Source organism: Triticum aestivum, chromosome 5B (genome assembly GCF_018294505.1).
Source record: "Triticum aestivum cultivar Chinese Spring chromosome 5B, IWGSC CS RefSeq v2.1, whole genome shotgun sequence".
In the NCBI taxonomy this organism is placed as follows: Eukaryota; Viridiplantae; Streptophyta; class Magnoliopsida; order Poales; family Poaceae; genus Triticum; species Triticum aestivum.
In genome coordinates this window covers 201,930,222-201,944,221 of record NC_057807.1, presented here as the reverse complement: position 1 = coordinate 201,944,221, position 14,000 = coordinate 201,930,222, and positions in this window count along the sequence as shown.

Below are 14,000 nucleotides of genomic sequence, written 5' to 3'. Positions count from 1 at the left end.
CGTGGTAGATCCACTCTTGTACTACCCATATCATCAATATCAATCAAGCGGGAGTAGGGTTTTACCTCCATAGAGAGGGCCCGAACCTGGGTAAAAACATCGTGTCCCTTGTCTCCTGTTACCATCCGCCTAGACGCACAGTTCGGGACCCCCTACCCGAGATCCGCCGGTTTTGACACCGACATTGGTGCTTTCATTGAGAGTTCCTCTGTGTCGTCACCGATAGGCTTGATGGCTTCTTCAATCAACAACTACGCCGTCCAGGGTGAGACTTTTCTCCTCGGACAGATCTTCGTGTTCGGCGGCTTTGCACCGCGGGCCAATTCACTTGGCCATCTGGAGCAGATCGAAAGCTATGCCCCTGCCATCAGGTCAGATTTGGAAGCCTAAACTTCACGGCTGACATCCGCGGAGACTTGATCTTCGATGGATTCGAGCCGCAGCCGAGCGCGCCGCACTGTCACGATGGGCATGATTTAGCTCTGCCGCCGGACAGTACCCTGGAGGCCGCACACGAGTCCGCCCTGACCCATAATTTGGAGCCGATCACGCAGATCGAGGATAGGTGGCTGGACACCGCCTCGGGAGCTGCAACTCCCACGGCGATGGAGCCGAATACCGACCTTGTCCCTTATAAAGCCTGTGACTCCGAGGTGCCAGACTCCTTGTCGGACTCCGAACCTCCGGCGCCCCTACCAATCGAATCCGATGGGGCGCCGATCATGGAGTTCACCGCTGCGGACATCTTTCAGCACTCACCCTTTGGCGACATCCTGAATTCGCTAAAGCATCTCTCGTTATCAGGAGAGCCCTGGCCGGACTGCGGTCAGGATGGTTGGGATGCGGACAACGAAGAAATTCAAAGCCCACCCACCACCCACTTTATAGCCACTGTCGACGATCTAACCGACATGCTATACTACGACTCCGAAGACATCGATGGTATGGACGACGACGCTGGAGACGATCAAGAACCAGCGCCTACGGGGCACTGGAAGGCCACCTCAACTCATGATGTATATATGGTGGACACTCCAAAGGGGAGCGATAACGAGGAACAACTGGACACGGTGAAGGATAATTCATCCGAAAAACAACCAAAACGGTGACGCAAGCGCCGCCCCAAGTCTCGCCTCGATAACAACAACACCCATAATGACCCAGCCATAGAGCAGGGCAAACCAATGGGCGACGAGCATGCAACCAAGCAACCATCAGAACAGGACGAACCAGATGACCAGTTCATCCTCGACGAAAACAACAGTCCGGACGATCTCACGCCGGACACACCACCGGAGCGCAAGAACCTCCAAAAAAGGCTTGTCGCCACCGCAAGAAGTTTGAAGAAGGAAAAACGGAAGCTCAAAACAGCGGAAGACATACTCAGAATTAGGTGGAGCAAAGTACTGAAGACTGCGGACAAATATGGCAATGGCCATCAAACAAAGAGCTACCCGAAGCGCAAGCTGCTGCCAGAATTCGACGAGGAGGCCATAGAGCCCCCACAGGCAAAAAGAAAAGAGGCCGCCTGGCCGGATAGACGACCAGATGACAGGCCAGGAGCGGCAAGCGCCACCGCACATAAGCCAGCACATGACACATATAAATATCCTCGCAAAACGGATGGTCCGGTCAGGTCCATCTATGGGCCAAAAAAGAGGGCCCCAGGAAGCAACACAACACGCCGCATGTTCGAAGATAACGGCACGCCTAAATATAGGGGTGCCGCACACCCACTATGTTTCACCGACGAGGTGCTGGATCATGAATTTCCAGCGGGATTCAAGCCCGTAAACATAGAGGCATACGACGGAACAACAGACCCCGGAGTCTGGATTGAGGATTACATCCTGCACATACACATGGCTAGAGGAGATGATCTCCACGCCATAAAATATCTACCCCTCAAGCTCAAAGGGCCAGCTCGGCATTGGCTCAAAAGCCTCCCAGAAAATACTATTGGAAGTTGGGAAGAGCTCGAGGACGCGTTTAGAACAAATTTTCAAGGGACTTATGTCCGCCCTCCGGATGCAGACGATTTAAGTCACATAACTCAACAGCCCGGAGAGTCAGCGCGCAAATTCTGGAATAGGTTCCTTACCAAAAAGAACCAAATAGTCGACTGTCCGGACGCCGAAGCCTTAGCAGCTTTTAAACATAATGTCCGAGACGAATGGCTCGCCAGACATCTCGGCCAAGAGAAGCCGAGAACAATGGCCGCGCTAACAAGCCTCCTGACCCGCTTTTGCGCGGGGGAAGACAGCTGGCTAGCAAGATGCAGCACCAGCGACCCGAGTACATCCGAGATCAGAGATGGAAACGGAAAATCACGGCGCAGAAAGGACCAGCGCCGAAATAAAGAAAAAAGCCAAAAGAACACGGCGGTCAACGCCGGATTCAAAAGCTCGCGGCCGAACAACAAAACACTGCCTCTTAAGGACAACAGTGACGAGCTATCCAACTTAAACAAAATTTTGGATCGGATATGTCAAATCCACAGTACCTCCGGAAGGCCTGCAAACCACACCCACCGAGATTGTTGGGTCTTCAAACAGTCCGGCCGACTCAACGCCGAACACAAGGGGCTCGACGCGCCAAGCGATGATGATGACGAACCCCACCAGCAGAGCGCCGGAAAACAAAAGACTTTCCCACAAGAAGTCAAAACAGTAAACTCACTTCATGTGATAATACAGAACAACAGTGCGGCACCCGCCAAAGTAGGTGTCGCACGGTCCACCCCAGCGGAACCTCGAGATTGGATGTCAAAACCAATCACTTTCGACCACCTGGACTATTCCAGAAGTATTCGAAACGCAGGATGGACTGCTCTAATATTGGATCCTATAATCGACGGATTACAATTTACACAAGTCCTATTGGATGGCGGCAGCGATTTAAACCTGCTATATCCGGACACAGTCCGCAAGATGGGGATAGACCTTACTAAAATTCGACATAGCCGCACTTCCTTTAAAGGAGTGACACCAGGCCCTTACGCCAAGTGCACAGGCTCCTTACTACTAGAAGTTGTGTTCGGGTCACCCGACAACTTCCGACGCGAAAAGCTAATCTTTCATGTCGCCCCATTCAAAAGTACCCATCATGCACTATTGGGGCGCGAAGCTTTTGTCCGCTTTAACGCAATACCTCACTATGCGTCTCTTACACTTAAAATGCCCGGTCCACGCGGCATCATCTCACTAAAAGGTCGTTAAAGACCCCGGACACGGCTAGACGAGTCCGGCATAAATAAGCTAGGGGCTCCCTAGCCGCACACCCCTTTACAAGGGGCTGTGCGTATGAGCAATAAGGAGCCAATAAAAGCTCAACTTTATTCATTTATTCATGCTTTGTTTTAAATACATTTTTTGACACGATTACTTTTCAAACTAAGTTCCTCTCTTTTACAGATGAACATCGTGTTACACCCATCCAGGATACAGCACAATGGAGACACAGGTGCAGATGTGCAGTAGGGACCCATTGCAAGGATTCTTTTTAGATTAAGACCCTGCGTAAACCTTTTTTACTGTCTCTTGTTGCTATACATCCCCTGGTTTCTCATCATAACCAGAGAGGAGGCTGACGTTTTGGCATCGACCGCGTCAGAGGACCTTGCATGTACCTGGACACTAGGGGCTTAGGGCATTGATCTGCCCGTCATCATAAAGACCGAACACCTGAGGGAGTGTTCGGCGTCTCGAGTTAGGCCTTATATGCACCAGCTCCGAATCATGTCTTTGGTCAAATGTTGGGTTTGCCCGGCTCCTGTGTTTTGCTGCCTTACGTTCCGTATCATCGGCTAACGCGGCACCAGGAGAACTACTGCGATTGTGCCCCGGTTCGGCCGGGTGAGCACCTCAGTAGAGAAAGCCGAAAACTGACTGTCATGATGTAGCGAGAGACTGGTCAACCACTCGATCGACCTCTGGAATGTTTAGAATTCCTCCGCTTTGACGAAGGACCGCTTCCCGGTCAGGCACACACGCGCCCCAAATACGGAGAGCGCGGTGCCCCTAGGGGCTATATCGTAGCCCCACCTTCGAACTCCTATGGCTAAGTGAAAGTGATAAAGCATTATAGTCCGGTTGCCTCGTTTGCTACGCTACCACCTCCTTAACAGGACCAAGACGTTGGATTAAGTGTGAAAATGCGCTATTTCGCAAACACCCCCGCACTATGTGCGTGGGGGCTGAAGCCGAAGACTGCCATCTTTCAGGTTATACACAAGTATACATTAACGGCCGCACAGGAGATATTTCAATACTTGAACGCACAAGTACAAAAAGCGCTTATATTACAAACATCGTTTTATAAATCATAAAGTTCATTTGAACATTATATTTTTTGACCACTACGACTCTATTACACGAGCACCACGCAGAACTTCCCCAAAATAGTGCTCGGCGGGTAACCGGCTCTCGTCCGAACCCTGGATCGCAACAGCGGTGGCATCCATCTCCGTCCAGTATGTCTTCACACGGGCGAGGGCCATCCGTGCACCCTCTATGCAGGCCGACCGCTTCATCGCCTTTATATGCGGCACCGCGCCAAGGAATTGCTGCAATAAGCCAAAATAACTCTTCGGCTTGGGCTTATCCGGCCAGACATGAGCCACGATATCCGTCATGGCAAGTCCGGACAATCTATTCAGCTCAGCCCACTCAGCCAACCGATCGGTCAACGGAAGTGAACGCTCTAGACTATGGAATTGAGACCAAAAAAGCTCTTCCGTCTCGTGATCCTTTTGACTTCGGAAGTGCACAACAGCATCTGCCGCACTCGCCGCTAAGTTCATATAAGGAACCTCCGGACCCCACAACTGGCCAAGCTGAGCGTACTTCGGATCAGTAAACCTCCTGTGTAGCAGAAAGGGCTTGCCAGCCACAATATCTCCGGCCTGGTGCAGCTCCTCCTTGGCTTCGGCGGTGGCCTTCTTCAGGCCTTCTTGCTCTGCTCGGCGTTCTTTTTCAAGAACCTCATAGCGGTCGGTAATATCTTTCAACTTCACGGCCATTTCGGCCATCTCCTCCCTACTTCGGCAGTGAGCAGCCTTTTCGGCTTCTAACTCTTCGGCCGCCCTCGAGGCAGCCGCATCACTCCTTCTGGCCTGCTCCTTGGTTCGAGCAAGTTCTGCTAGAAGGCTCTCCATAGCAGCGGCACCATCTGCATTAAGCACACATATTGTAAGGAGTGGGCTTCGGCTCCCTTACTAGGTGACCACGGAGAAAAACCTACCTTGTGACTCGTCAAGTCGCTTATTGACCAGCGCGATGTCCGCATCCGCAACGTCAAGTTGCCGCTTTAGTTCGGCAACTCCATCAGTCCGGCTGGCCACCGGACTATCCGCCACCTACATGGGAAAGGCGAAAATCAATACCTGCAATTTTGATCCTCGGCACGCTGTCGCTCTCGACAACCTACCGAGTCCCAGGGGCTACTATCTATACAGGGCGCACTTTATGTGCAAAACTGTCAAAAGGTACGCCATTTTTACATACCTCAAACCCCGCCAGCAAGCTTCTGACGGCATCATGCAACCCGCCTTCGGTGGACGAAATTCTTCCAATCACCATACTCATCAACGTACGGTGATCTTCTGAGATAGACGCCCTCTCAAGCAGATCCTTCAGCTCCCCCGGCTGCACACCATCCGGTGCCGAACTCTTCGGCCCCGCCGGACTCGGGGATACCCTCTGCGATGACACCTCAGGTTCGTCCACCCCACCTGACGATGCGGCGGATGGAGGCGTCTCGCTCTCCACCATCTCCGGACGAAGGTCCCCCGAAGACAAGTTCATCTGAGAAGGACAGAGATCCGAACTACAAGGTAAAAACTTCGGTTATCCTCAGAAGCAAACATAGGGATGTCTCTTATTACAGAACCCCCCTTTTTCTACTTACGGCTCGCTGGAGGGCTGATTCCTTAGGGGAGATAGTGCGGCCGGGGCCTCCCCGGACGCAGGACCCTCTGGTGAAGATCTCTTCCCCCGCTTCGAGGCCTTGGCCTTCGGGTTTTCGGAGGCGGTCCTCTTCTCCCCTTGGAAGGAGGGATTCTCGATTCCCCCTTCCTCCAAAGCCTCCTTGGTAGAGGCGGTGGTGTCCCTGTTCGCCCCTTCGCCTTCCTCTGAAGGCGCAACCTTCAGCATCCTGACCAGCACGGGATCCGGCACGGTCTCCGGGAGGGGGGCCGAACACCGTATCAGTTTCGCTTGCGCTATCCACTCCTATTCAAGAGATGATGGGTTAAAAGGCAAATTCAAGAAGGCGTAAGCAAACGGTGTGTTCAGACGCGGGGCCACTTACCTGAGTATCCGGGCGATTGCAGCTTAGGCCGGAATCCTCGGTCAATTCCGGACACATCTCTTGTGACCCGAAGAACAATTTATACATCTCCACGGGTGTCGTACCCATGAAGTGTTGGAGAGCTCGCGGCCCCTCGGGATTGAACTCCCACAGACGGAGGGGGCGACGCTTGCAGGGCAGGAGACGCCGAATCAGCATAACCTGCATCACCACGACCAGATTGATCTCCCTCTCCTGGAGGTCTCGAATCCGGCCCTGCAATAGGGGTACGTCCTTTGACGGCCCCCAGTTGAGCCCTTGGCTGACCCATGACATCAGCCGCGGTGGAGGGCCCGAGCGGAAGATGGGCGGCGGCTTCTGCCTGCTGCCCCTGGGAGCGGTTATGTAGAACCACTCCTGCTGCCACAAGCCGAGCTCCTCCTGGAAAGAGCCCTCGGGCCATGGAGCGTCGGCCCTTCTGCTTACAACCGCCCCGCCGCACTCTGCTTGACGCCCCTCGATCATCTTCGGCTCCACGTTGAAGGTCTTGAGCCATAAGCCGAAGTGAGGGGTAATGCGGAGGAAGGCTTCGCAGACGACAATGAATGAAGAGATATGGAGGATGGACTCCGGAGCCAAGTCGTGGAATTCCAACCCGTAGTAAAACATGAGCCCTCTCACAAAAGGATCCGTCGGGAAGCCTAAGCCCCGACGGAGGTGGGACACAAACACGACATACTCGCCGGGCTCGGGGGTGGGAACGACTTGCCCTTTGGCGGGCAACCTATGTGAAATCTCATAAGTCAGGTACTTGGCCTCTCGCAGCTTTAGCACGTCCTCTTCCGTGACGGAGGAGGGCATCTACCTGCCCTGTAGGTCGGAGCCGGACATTGTTGAAGGTCCGAAGCGCTCGAATCTGGGGCTCTGGGTGTTGGAACTCGGGGCAAGGAGTAGATTCGATTGAGGATTGAAGAAAAGAAACGAGCCTTGGTCCCATTATAAAGGGGGAGAATACCAAGAGCCGTCCTCGTGACCATTCAGGACTCGCCTTTGATAGAGGGGGTGTGCCAACGGGCACGATTGGGTTACCCACGTCCGTATTGATGGGAATCCCGGAATAAGGGGAACACAATCTCTGCTTCGTCAAGACGTGCCAAGGAAACCGCTTCGCTAAACACGTTGAGGTGGTATAATAAAAAACGATTCAAGTAAAGGCCTGGTGGTGGTGTGACGTCATGCCACAAAATACGTCAGCAGATTGAACTTGTGTACATATTATTCTCTCTATGGTGGAATGTGGAGTTTATTTTGCAGAGCCGGACACTATCCTGGTGTTCACAATCTTCTATGAATTATTCGGAGGAGGAACCCGCCTTGCAATGCCGAACAATATGCGCGCCGGACTCATCGTCATTGAAGCCTGGTTCAGGGGCTACTGAGGGAGGCCTGGACTAGGGGGTGTCCGGATAGCTGAACTATCATCATCGGCCGGACTCCAAGACTATGAAGATACAAGATTGAAGACTTCGTCCCGTGTCCGGATGGGACTTTCCTTGGCATGGAAGGCAAGCTTGGCGATACGGATATGTAGATCTGCTACCATTGTAACCGACTCTGTGTAACCCTAGCCCTCTCCGGTGTCTATATAAACTGGAGGGTTTTAGTCCGTAGGACGAAAAACCATTACAACAATCATACCATAGGCTAGCTTCTAGGGTTTAGCCCCCTTGATCTCGTGGTAGATCCACTCTTGTACTACCCATATCATCAATATCAATCAAGCGGGAGTAGGGTTTTACCTCCATCGAGAGGGCCCGAACCTGGGTAAAAACATCGTGTCCCTTGTCTCCTGTTACCATCTGCCTAGACGCACAGTTCGGGACCCCCTACATGAGATCCGCTGGTTTTGACACCGACAACCACCTTCGGATTTGTTCCTTCGAAGTTGTTGATTTTTATGGCACCAGAATGATAGACCTCCTCGATAACGTAAGGGGCTTCCCATTTAGAGAGAAGTTTTCCTTCAAAAAATCTTAAACGAGAGTTGAAAAGAAAAACATAATCACCTACATTAAACTCACGCTTTTGTATCCTTTTGTCATGCCATCTTTTAACTTTTTCTTTAAACAGTTTGGAATTCTCATAGGCTTGAGTTCTCCATTCATCAAGTGAGCTAATGTCAAATAACCTCTTCTCACCGGCAAGTTTGAAATCATAGTTGAGATCTTTAATGGCCCAATATGCCTTATGTTCTAGTTCGAGAGGTAAGTGACATGCTTTTCCATAAACCGTTTTATATGGAGACATACCCATAGGATTTTTATATGCAGTTCTATATGACCATAATGCATCATCAAGTTTCTTGGACCAATTCTTTCTAGATCTATTAACAGTCTTTTGCAAAATTAATTTAAGCTCTCTGTTACTCAACTCTACTTGACCACTAGACTGTGGGTGATATGGAGATGCAATTCTATGATTAACATCATACTTAGCAAGCATTTTACAAAAAGCACCATGAGTAAAGTGTGAGCCACCATCAGTCATTAAGTATCTAGGGACACCAAACCTTGGAAAAATAACTTCTTTAAGCATCTTAATAGAGGTGTTATGATCAGCACTACTAGTTGGAATAGCTTCTACCCACTTAGTAAGGTAATCAACAACAACTAAAATATGTGTATACCCATTAGAGGCAGGAAACGGTCCCATATAATCAAAGCCCCATACATCAAATGGTTCAATAACAAGAGAATAATTCATAGGAATTTCTTGACGTCTACTAATATTACCAATTCTTTGACATTCATCACAAGACAAGACAAACTTACGGGCATCTTTGAAGAGAGTAGGCAATAAAAACCGGATTGCAATACCTTATGTGCAGTTCTATCTCCAGCGTGGTGTCCTCCATATGCCTTGGAGTGACACTTGGATAGGATCCATTCCTATTCATGCTCAGGTACACAACGTCTAATAACACCATCTACTCCTTCTTTATAAAGGTGTGTGTCATCCCAGAAGTAATGTCTTAAATCATAGAAGAACTTTTTCTTTTGCTGGTATGTGAAACTAGGTGGTATAAATTTAGCAACAATGTAATTAGCATAATCAGCATACCATGGAGCAGTACGAGAAGCATTTATGACAGCTAATTGTTCATCAGGAAAGCTATCATTAATAGGTAGTGGGTCATCAAGAACATTCTCTAACCTAGACAAGTTATCTGCAACGGGGTTCTCAGCTCCCTTTCTATCAATAATATGTAAGTCAAATTCTTGTAGCAAGAGAACCCATCTAATAAGCCTAGGTTTAGCATCTTTCTTTTCCATAAGATATTTAATAGTAGCATGATCAGTGTGAACAGTTACTTTAGAATCAACAATATAAGGTTTGAAGTTATCACAAGCAAATATAGCTGCTTAGAATTCTTTTTCAGTAGTAGCATAATTTCTCTGAGCGCAGTGTCTAGAGTTTTACTAGCATATTGGATAACATTTAGTTTCTTATCAACTCGTTGTCCTAGAACAGCACCTACAACATAATCGCTAGCATCACACATAATTTCAAAGGGTAAATTCCAATCAGGTGACTGAACAATAGGTGTAGAAATCAAAGCTTTCTTAAGTATTTCAAATGCTTCTACACAATCATCATCGAAGACAAAATTAATATCTTTTTGTAATAGATTAGTCAGAGGCCCAAAATTTTTAGAAAAGTCCTTAATGAACATCCTATAAAAACCGGCATGACCAAGGAAACTTCTTATACCTTTAATGTCCTTGGGACATGACATATTTTCAATAGCATCAACTTTAGCTTTATCAACTTCAATACCTCTTTCAGAAATTTTATGCCCCAAGACAATGCCTTCATTAACCATAAAGTGGCACTTCTCCCAATTCAAGACGAGACTAGTATCTTCACATCTCTGCAAAACTCGATCAAGGTTGCTCAAGCAATCATCAAAAGAGGATCCATAAACGGAGAAATCATCCATGAATACCTCACAAATCTTTTCACGAAAGTCAGAGAATATAGCCATCATGCATCTTTGAAAGGTAGCAGGTGCATTACATAAACCAAAAGGCATACGTCTATAAGCAAAGGAACCGAAAGGGCAAGTAAAAGTGGTCTTTTCTTGATCCTCAACTAACACAGGTATTTGAGAGAAACCAGAGTAACCATCTACAGAGAAAAAATGTGTATGTTTGGATAGTCTTTCTAGCATTTGATCAATAAAAGGTAAAGGGTAATGATCTTTTATAGTAGCTTTATTTAATTTGCGGAAATCAATTACCATCCTATAACATACAATGATTCTTTGCGGGATCAATTCATCTTTATCATTAGAAACGACAGTAATACCTCCCCTCTTAGGGACACAATGGACAGGACTTACCCACTGACTATCAGTGACGGGATAAATTATACCTGCCTCAAGGAGCTTTAGTATTTCCTTTCTTACCACTTCTTTCATCTTAGTTTTTAATCTTCATTGGTGATCAATAACTGGTTTGGCGTCTTCCTCCAATTTTATTTTGTGTTGGCATAGAGTGGGACTAATGCCCTTAAGATCATCAAGAGTATATCCAATAGCAGCACGGTGCTTCTTCAGAGTTTTCAATAATCTTCTGTCTTCCTGCTTTGAAAGGTTAGCACTAATAATAATAGGATATATCTTATTTTCATCAAGATAGGCATATTTAAGAGTATCATGTAATGGTTTAAGCTCAAACATGGGATCACCCTTGGGTGGTGGAGGATCCCCTAGGATTTCAACAGGCAAGTTGTGTTTCAAAATAGGTCCCTGTTTAAAGAATACTTCATCTATTTCCCTTCATTCATTCATAAACATATCATTTTCATGGTCTAGCAAATATTGTTCTAACGGATCTGTAGGAGGCACGACAATAGAAACAAGACCAATAATTTCATCCTTACTAGGCAATTCTTTATCATGGGGCTGTCTACGAAATTTAGCAAAATTAAACTCATGAGACATATCCCCTAACCCAATAGTAACAACATCCTTTTCGCAATCAATCTTAGCATTAACGGTGTTCAAGTAGGGTCTACCAAATATAATGGGACAGAAGTCATCTTGTGGGGAACCAAGAACAAGAAAATCAACAGGATATTTAACTTTCCCAGACAAGACTTCAACATCTCTAACAATCCCAATTGGTGAAATAGTATATCTATTGGTAAGCTTAATTGTAACATCAATTTCTTCTACCTCAGTAGGTGCAATATCATGCATAATTTCTTCATATAAGGAAAAGGTATTGCACTGACACTAGCACCCATATCACATAAGCCATGATAACAATGATCTCCTATTTTAACAGGAATAACAGGCATGCCTACAATAGATTTATGTTTCTTAGCATCGGGTCTAGCAATACTAGCAGTTTGATCACAGAAATAAATAACATGCCCATCAATATTATCAGCCAAGAGATATTTAACCATAGCAATACTAGGTTCAACTTTAATTTGGTCAGGAGGTGTATATGTTCTAGTATTACTCTTACGAACAACAGTTGAAGCTTTAGCATGATCCTTTATCCTAACAGGGAAAGGTGGTTTCTCAATATAAGTAGTAAGAACAATAGGATCATTATAAGTGATAGCCTTTTCTTCAACTATAATAAGTGCAACTACTTTTACTTCAGTGGGAGGATTATATTTAAACCACTTCTCCTTAGGGAGATCAACGTGAGTAGAAAATGATTCACAGAAAGAAGCTACTATCTCAGAGTCAAGTCCATATTTAGTGCTAAATCCACGAAGAGCATCGGTATCCATTAAAGATTTAACACAATCAAACTTAGGTGTCATACCTGACTCCTTACCATAATTGCAATCCCAATCTTCAGAGTTTCGTTTAATTCTTCCCAATAAATCCCATTTGAATTCAATAGTATTCATCATAAAAGACCCAGCACAAGAAGTATCAAGCATGGTGCGATTGTTGAGAGAAAGCCGAGCATAGAAGTTTTGAATAATCATTTCTCTTGAGAGCTCATGATTGGGGCATGAATATAACATTGACTTAAGCCTCCCCCAAGCTTGAGTGATGCTTTCTCCTTCGTGAGGCCAAAAATTATATATATATTTATGATCATGATGAACAAGATGCATAGGATAAAACTTCTGGTGAAATTCCAATTTCAATCGTTTATAGTCCCAGGACCCCATATCATCACATAGCCTATACCATGTCAATGCGTCTCCCTTCAAAGATAAAGGGAAAACCTTCTTCTTAATGACATCATCAGGCATACCTGCAAGCTTAAATAATCCACAAACTTCATCCACATAGATAAGGTGTAAATCGGGATGCAATGTTCCATCTCCTGCAAAGGGATTAGCTAGCAGTTTCTCTACCATACCCGAAGGAATTTCAAAGTAAACATTTTCAGTAGGTTCGGTAGGCTGAGGAGAAATTCTTTGCTCTACTGGTCGGGGTGAAGATACCCCGAACAAGCCCCTCAATGGATTAGTTTCCATAGTAACAAGTGACAGTAAATTTCAGCACACTATATAAATGTTTCCTTACCAAGTTCCACTTACCAAAGGCGCTTCACTCCCCGGCAACGGTGCCAGAAAAGAGTCTTGATGACCCACAAGTGTAGGGGACCTATCGTAGTCCTTTCGATAAGTAAGAGTGTCGAACCCAACGAGGAGTAGAAGGAAATGACAAGCGGTTTTCAGTAAGGTATTCTCTGCAAGCACTGAAATTGTAGGTAACATATAATTTTGTGATAAGATAATTTGTAATGGGTAACAAGCAATGAAAGTAAATAAGGTGCAGCAAGGTGTCCCAATCCTTTTTGTAGCAAAGGACAAGCCTGGACGAGTTCTCATAATGAGAAAAGTGCTCCCGAGGACACATGGGAATTATCGTCAAGCTAGTTTTCATCACGTTCATATGATTCGCGTTCGTTACTTTGATAATTTGATATGCGGGTGGACCGGTGCTTGGGTACTGCCCTTTCTTGGACAAGCATCCCACTTATGATTAACCCCTATTGCAAGCATCCACAGCTACAAAACAAGTATTAAGGTAAACCTAACCATAGCATGAAACAAGTGGATCCAAATCAGCCCCTTACGAAGCAATGTATAAACTAGGGTTTAAGCTTCTATCACTCTAGCAACCCATCATCTTCTTATTACTTCCAAATTCCTTCCTCTAGGCCCAAATAAAGGTGAAGTGTCATGTAGTTGACGTTCACATAACACCACTAGAGGAGAGACAACATACATCTCATCAAAACATCGAACGAATACCAAATTCACTTGACTACAAATAGCAAGACTTCACCCATGTCATCAGGAACAAACGTAACTACTCAAAAGCATATTCATGTTCATAATCAGAGGAGTATTAATATGCATTAAGGATCTGAAGATATGATCTTCCACCGGATAAACCAACTAGCATAAACTACAAGGAGTAATCAACACTACTAGCAACCCACAGGTACCAATCTGAGGTTTTGGTACAAAGATTGGATAGAAGAGATGAACTAGGGTTTGAGAGGAGATGCTGCTGGTGAAGATGTGGATGGAGATTGACCCCCTCCAGATGAGAGGATCATTGGTGATGATGATGGTGATGATTTACCCCTCCCAGAGGGAAGTTTCCCCGGCAGAACAGCTCTGTCGGAGCCCTAGATTGGTTCCGCCAAGGTTCCGCCTCG